Raw genomic sequence first — 7,651 nt, forward strand, 5'->3', positions numbered from 1 at the left:
TATTATGGCAGGAAATGCATGCACGCAATTAATGTGGTTGAAAAGGATGTTAGCGGACTATGGTATTGATCAAGAAACAATGCATTTATACTACGATAATACCAGTGCAATAAATATATCTAAAAATCCTATTCAACATTCTCACACTAAATACATTGATATTTGAAATCACTATATCAAAGAATTGGTTGAATGCAAGTTTGTTATACTTGAACATATTAATATTGAAAAATAGCTTGCAAACATTCTAATAAAATCTCTTGATAGTGTTAGATTTTTGAATTTAAAAAATGATATTGGTTTATGTAGTATTTCTTAAATAATTATTCTATATTGCAATTTGTTGTTTTACATCTTTTCTTTAATAGAATTTTTTTTTCCATGTCAATATTTTAAAAATTATTAAAAAATTTCAGCCAACCCTGTGTTGATTGCCCAATTCGGCCAGCCGAGGACTTACTCGGGCTAGTCGAACCATACGCAATTGGGATTTATTAGGATTTTTTCTTTTCAAAACCCTTATTTCATTCTCATATTCTTCGGTCAACCAGTGGTTCCTTCGGCAAACCCATCACTTTAGTGTTCCTGTAAGTGAATATTTTTGAGTTTCCTTCTAGATTTAAGTTCCTTGTTATGCATCATTGTAGATTCCAACATCTTTCTTGAATCTAGAACTTTATTTTGTTTTTTTAGTAGAAATCTGATTTAGATCTTTTCCTTCCATCTGTTGCTATTTCTTTTACAAAATCTAGTCCTTTTTTATCATGGCATCTCGCTTTAAGCATACTGTGCGAGGCCCCCAAACTGGTTCTTCCTCTCGATCAACTAATCAGGTTGTGCGCTCTATCCATTTGCCAGAAAATGATCCAAAAAATGTATGGGATTTTCATACCCGTGATATTGTCATTGAGCTAACCGTTAAACAAATCATATTGCCCGATTTGGTCTTGTAGAAATTCTATCCACGGTAGGATGAGATAAGATTTTTGCATGGGGTGGTGCATCATATCAGTTTATCGCAAGAGGGATGTAAGCATCCATACATACCGTGTCTTCATAACAATTAACATTTTCCATTCAGTTTGTGGAAGACGCAGTCACTATTAACCCCTCCATCATATCATCAATCTTAGATATTGATCTAATATGGCAGAAGAGGGAATCTCTATTCCACTAATATTTGATGATATGTACCCAACGGAAAGAGATTCTCTCACTAGGGAGTTATGCGGTTTTAATGCAACCTAGCGTAACCATAATTCACTCCCCACCTATAATCTTCTTCTAAAATACCATATCCTCTATCATATTTTCACTTCAAATGTTTATCCTCATGGTGGGAATAAGACATAACTTACCCCCTATTTGATGCGTATCCTTCATTTTGTCGTTTCTGGTATCCATATCTATCTTTCATCTTTGATCACCTATCAGATCATCCAGTACCGTCTTCACCCTCGTTATGGCTCTATTCCTTTTACATATCTCATGATTTACATTGTATTGTGCTATAATGTTCAAATCCCTGCAACTGAAGCACCGGAGTCTGTGCTTCCATTTAGTAATGTTAATCTCAACATGATGCAACTTGAACTAAGGCCCGAGCAGGGAGGAAGTCAGGATGGTGTTCCTAAAGAAGATGTCAATATGGATGATATCTTTGCAGATTTAGAAGAATCTGATGATACCAATGACTCCGACTTCCAGCCCTCTCGTTCTCAAAGAGGTTGGATTATTTAGAGAAGAAGGTGGATGAACTGCATGTTTCTCAGGAAACATTACTCCAGACTCAGAAACAACAAATGAAGTACATGAAAAAGTACTTTCATCGTTTCAACAGGAGTCTGAGGATTAATGACCCTGACATGACCACTATCAAAAAAATGATCAAAGGCTACGGAGTATGATAGTTTTTGGCTACGGATATAGACCGTAGCTATATTGCTACGGCTTAAATCCGTAGCTAAAAATAATCGAACCGTAGCTAAAAGCTAACACCACCAATCATGCCTACAACCTTAGATGGCCCATAAGGGACTCTACGATACACATTAAAATATGTGTGCTCCATCTAGGGCGTCTATTCATTTTGAAAGAGCATTTTTGGGTAAGAGCCCAAAAAAGGAAGTAGTTTGAAGGCTCAAGTGGACCACATGGTAGGAAACTGTGGAGATTAAACACCTACTATTGATCAATGGTGTGGTTCAAGTTTACTGTCGAATTACCAATATTTTTAAGTCAATCCCTATAAAAAAAAGTAAAAATTTAATGGACGGATTGGATATATGAAATGTATCATGATGGATCCCACAAAGCGGCCCTTAAGAGGGTCGTTCGTCCATGACCGTCAAAACTGTAACGGATGTGAGGTAAATGGCTACGAACCATGGCTTTTAGCTATAGATTAAAACCGTAGCCAGGGTGTAGTAGGTAAAAATGCAGAAACTCTTCCCATGCTACCCTTGTTCTTTTCCCCCATTGCACGAAACCCTTCGTCTCCCTCCACTCCAAACCCATTCTGCATCTCTCTCTCTCTCTCTCTCTCTTGATCTCAGTCTCCCGCGCCCCTTTTCTCTCTCTCTCGATCTCCCCTCTCACAAACCCGTCTTCTCTCCCTAACCATCCTCTCTCTCTGAATCTCACGAAGACTTCCCTCTCTAACGCCATAATCCGCGTCCATTTTAGGTATGTAAGAATGATTTTCTTCTTCTTCTTCTTTTTTTCTCTCTTTTGAATATTTATATTGCTGTCTTTTTTTTATATGGAATTAGATTGGTTTTTTTTTTTTATATTTTATTTTTATTTTATTTTAGGTTTTTTTTTTCTCTTACGAATGATATAGATGTTTTAATGGCTCTCCTTTCGCCCATCATTTTTTGTGAAAATCCTCTCCCTCCCTCTCTCGTTAGTCCTTGCATCAATGGCATCCATCTCTGCGACTTCCATCTGGTTCAGATCTTTGTTACAGCAAGCGAATCGGAGTCAGGTAGCTGGAAGGATTTCCAGTTTGAGGTTGGTCTCTGTTGGCAGGGTGAAGAACGTCAGCTTCCCATCTCTGCGGACCTCCCGATTCCAAATCTGTTGTGTGGCCAAAAAGGAGACAGTTGACAAAGTCTGCGAGATTGTGAGGAAGCAACTGTGCTTGCCTGCCGAGATAAGTTTTTTTTGGGAAATGTTAATTCGCTTCACAATCTCATAAGCTCAATTGGCCACTCAGAACAGAGGCCACTGCTGCACAAGAGCCAGAATATACAAACATCAGGTATTCAAACCTTCCACTATTTTAACCTTAATTTGTAGCTGACTGTAGTTCAGATCACAACTTAGATTATTATCAGATTACGCAGCTAGTTTATAGCAAAGTTGTTAGAGGGTCTGATGTAACATGTCACAAATACGTTCCTAGCATGGTTGGGCCAAAAGAAGGTCTCTGTATGTTTTTTTCTTATCTATGTTATTTGACTATTCATGTATTATCTCGATTGTATTTTGAAAGTTTTGAGTTTGTTGTTTATTTCATGCAAGAACCTACATCAGAGATATAGGACAAGATTTTATTTATGATTAATAATATTTCATCTTCAAATATGGATGTGAAAGCAAAATAATTTACTGATGTCCTGAGAGAGCAGTACTATCCATGGTTTGCTTAGTATATGGTGATGAAAAGGTGAGAGAAATCTTATGAATAACCTTTAGTTCATAAGCTGATTTTTACTTTACTGGGACATTATATTTGCTCAGTATATGGTGATGAAAAGGTGAAAAAAGGTTTCTTCTAGTTAATCACTATCTTTGGAGTGTTCAAATTTGAGCATTGATCTATTTAGCTAAGTGTATAGAAACCAACACATGTACATTGATGCATTTGGCCCCAAAGTCCCCCTATCTAGCTAATTAGTATTTGCTTCACTTTTGAGTTTCATCCAACTATTTTCTTTGTGAAGGACCATCAGAATGTGAGATTATTATGGCATGACTTGAAGAAAGGCGATTTCTATCATCTAATGGCAACTCCAAAGTCTTTGCACTTATCATCTAGGTCTTGCCATCCAACAATATGTACGGTTCATCATGTGCTTTCTCACTTTTAGCTTCATTTCTCCTTTAAATATGTGAACTCTAGTGTAGCCAATAAATTAAACCTTTGGAATTTGTACTTTCTATATCTAGTGACAAACTTTGTACCACAACAAAATATTGAATTTTGGAGGATAAAGTGTTACATCTACTGAGGAAGTTGTGCTCTTGCCCCATGCGAGCTCTAAGCTATTCATTAGTTGGGCCCATCAGTGTTATGTGCTGCAGCATGATCATCAGATGGTCCACATGTGTAGCCATTGATGAGTTTCAAATATCCTCATTTTTTCCATATATAATGTGGCCCACCTAGTGCTAGGCCTGACCTGATTTTTGGTTCGTGGGTAATTTGCTGGGATCTACCTGGTGAAAAGCCTGGATCCCGCTTGTAGGTTTGGAAAAGGGGAGCTACCTGTTGTTGGAGCCTACGCTTGAATTATAGTCAGTGCTCTTGCCATTATATAAACTTAAATAAGAATTCCAATAGTCCTCAACAATAGCAGTTGTTTGTCAGAAAAAAAGACAGGATCAAAACATTATAATTCAAGGATGAATGCTAACATCGGATGTTATCTACACTTCCATCGGGTGGGTCCCATCACTAACATGCCCTGGCCCAAAAATCAAGCCAGTCAGCTCATCAGGTGGGCCACACATGCAAATTTAATGTGGATTGTTTCTTAACAATGCAGACCCAAATCCATTTCCTAATGTGTTAACAAATAACAATGCAAAAACAAGTTGGCCCCTATCTTTATGGAGACAACAACACAAGGCCCTTCACTTATTGGACTGTAAGTTTATACTTCTTTCATTTTTAAAAATCTTTTATTGCCCTTTATTATGATTCATGTTTCCTTTACAAGTGATGAGCTCTCTCAAATGACATGGGTTATTTGTATTTTATTTGTTTCTATTGGAAGTTGAGTCTCAAGTAACATGGATTTTTTGTGTCTCTCATTTTCTTTTTTGCTCCCTTTTCTTCACTCCCTGAAGTAACATGTGCATGTACTCCTTTTCTCCTTTTTAGAGGTTTTGACTAATCATTTTCCTTTTTATTATGCAACTGCAACACCAATCGGCTTTTCCACGATCACAATTCCATTTTCTAAACCTTGCTATGTTAAATTTTTTCCTTCAAATCAGTTAGTGATTTTTTTATTTTTTATTTTTATTTTCTTATCGTGTATTGTAACTCTTTTTGTAAAAAATCAGTAAAGTGATTTGGGTGATCTCTTGTTTTGGTTAATATTTGTTAGATTGGCATGTTGTTTGTATGGAAAAAAATAAAATTTTAAACTAAAAATAAAATTGAGTTGAATTCTAAGATTGCAAGTGGCCAAACTGGGCATACTTGGACGCTAAAAATGTAAATCATATGTTTTTTTTCTAATCCATTCTATTACTTAGTTTGTTAAACAATTTTTAGCTAAGAAATTATGGGACTAATGTTAAGTCTATGATGATGATGATGATCTCAAATCTGATTCGTGTAAAAATATTTGTTTGGTTATTTTTGCATAATGGGTGTCAGAGTTCCACTTCTGCATTGTATAAGATTGTTCTACACTTTCTTTTAGGAAATCAATATTATGCTACATTTTAAAACCTGGATTGCATTTTAACCTGTTTCCATTGTTAAATTACTTCCAAATGGTTCAACCGCGTGTAAATAATTAAAAAAAAAAACTTCTGATGTTTAGTTAAATAAACATATAAAATAATCTCTAATTTACTCTCAACTTGTGAAAGAAAAGAATCAAATAATCCATTGAGCAGAGGCTATGAAATTATCCTCGGGTCTTGAGTACAAGTGGGGCAAATGGTTTGCTAATCCAGAGTCTAATAGGCCCATAGTGCATATGTCATAGAACTGTTACCGGTTCTCGTTTTTATTATGAGATTCTCTTTAATTCTTATGCTCAAATGGTTTAGGGGAGAAAACTACCTACTATTGGGCTGCTTCAGATGTGTTGGGTTCTTCTTCTAAACATGTGCTGCTCCTGCTTCAAATCAATAATTCTGCTATTGATTTGAAGACTGATGTTGTGGAAAATGTTGCCCGTTGCTTAGACACCAATAAAATCCTGTGTTGCTTGGACACCTAAATAAATCTTCTAGACTGACTTTAGTAGTCAACACTAAGATTACAGAGAGAACTTATTTTCCTATAATTTATTTGTGTCGGTACTTCAAAAAGATGTGTATCATAATTTTATGTTGTGACCTTTAGTATAGAAGTCATACTTTGATCATATCTTCTTTCTATTTCTGGGTACTATAGGCTGTAATAGAAAGTTAACGCTAAGTCATACTCTGATCACTTTGATATGATGGGACTAACTGTGGTTGGACCATGTTCCAACAATCCTCCAGATTGGAAGATCCTAGCTAGAGAATATTTGGTCTGTTGCTGGTTGAATGGGAACCATTGTTGTTTTTCTTAATGATTATTTATTTATATGTTGGTAACCTTGGCTTGAAAAGCCAAGTCCTCAATGTTGAACAGTAGGCAGCCTTTTGTTTGGGACTAAAACCCTACTGTGTCAGACCATTGTTGTATTTTTTTTCCTAAACCGTTTATGTATAGGTATGGTTAGGATGTGTTTGGATGATGCCTGTAAATGGGGTTAACTGTAAATTATTTATAGTCTGTGTTTGGATGCTGAAAATTGCCTGTAAATGCTTTTCTACGGCTTGCAGGTTTTGACCCTTCCACTTTCATGCTTGAATAAAGTTCTCCTCTGCCCTTTATTTTATAGTTGGTGGCAAAGCTATTTTATTTAACAGTATGTGTTGTACTAATGTTCTGCATTTTTGGAGTCATTTCATTTCTAGCAGGCTTATGTTTTTTAATGCTGTAAATTTCAGGTTTTATCATGGTGATCCAGTGCTAAATCCTCTTACACCTTGGGAAAGACCTCCATTGAAAAACATTTTCTGTATACATGGGATAGATATGAAGATTGAGGTAATGCTATTTTATTTGAATAATAATCATTTCTAATTTCTTCTTTTTTTTTATTATTTCTTTTCATAATTGTGACTTGTGTTATGACTTGTGGTTTCAATTAGACATTATTAATTAAAGTGGTTTGCTTAGAAAGTTGTTGATGTGATCATTATTTGATTTGGCTTATATATGTGAATTTTTCATGCATCAATTTGTTGCATGCTACTTTTTGACTTTTTTTTCCTTGTGTGCAGGATTTACATCACTTCAGCCTAAATTTAGACCATATAGAGGATTTGTTTTTTTTTTTTTTAAATTCAAGACCATTTTCAATTTATTGTAATAAATATTATATTTCTTTTATTGTGTAGTAATATAAATTTTGTTTAATATTCAGTTTTAATTGTATTGCATCATTTTTTATGTTTAAACTAATTATACTGATGTAGCTTATACCCATTATATCTCACAGTTACAACAAAGTGGGTTGCTTAAAGGAGATGATCTCATGGATTGCTTTTTCTGAATCCTCATGGTAAACGTTTTCCGTGGTTTTTATTATGTTTCCATGAGAATCCTCCAGACCCTAACAATTGTTAAGAGTTTTCCTTTTCTTTC

At 35.3% G+C, this 7,651-nt stretch overlaps 1 long non-coding RNA gene across 1 annotated transcript; it reads left to right on the top strand.

Moving 5' to 3' along the window:
• The first annotated feature begins 6,888 nt into the window (after positions 1–6,888).
• On the top strand, positions 6,889–7,429 carry LOC131235516 (uncharacterized). Its single transcript, XR_009166185.1, has 2 exons — positions 6,889–7,051; positions 7,288–7,429. It is a non-coding gene; the product is annotated as an uncharacterized LOC131235516 (long non-coding RNA).
• Positions 7,430–7,651: the final 222 nt, after the last annotated feature.

Source organism: Magnolia sinica, chromosome 19, assembly GCF_029962835.1.
Source record: "Magnolia sinica isolate HGM2019 chromosome 19, MsV1, whole genome shotgun sequence".
In the NCBI taxonomy this organism is placed as follows: domain Eukaryota; kingdom Viridiplantae; phylum Streptophyta; class Magnoliopsida; order Magnoliales; family Magnoliaceae; genus Magnolia; species Magnolia sinica.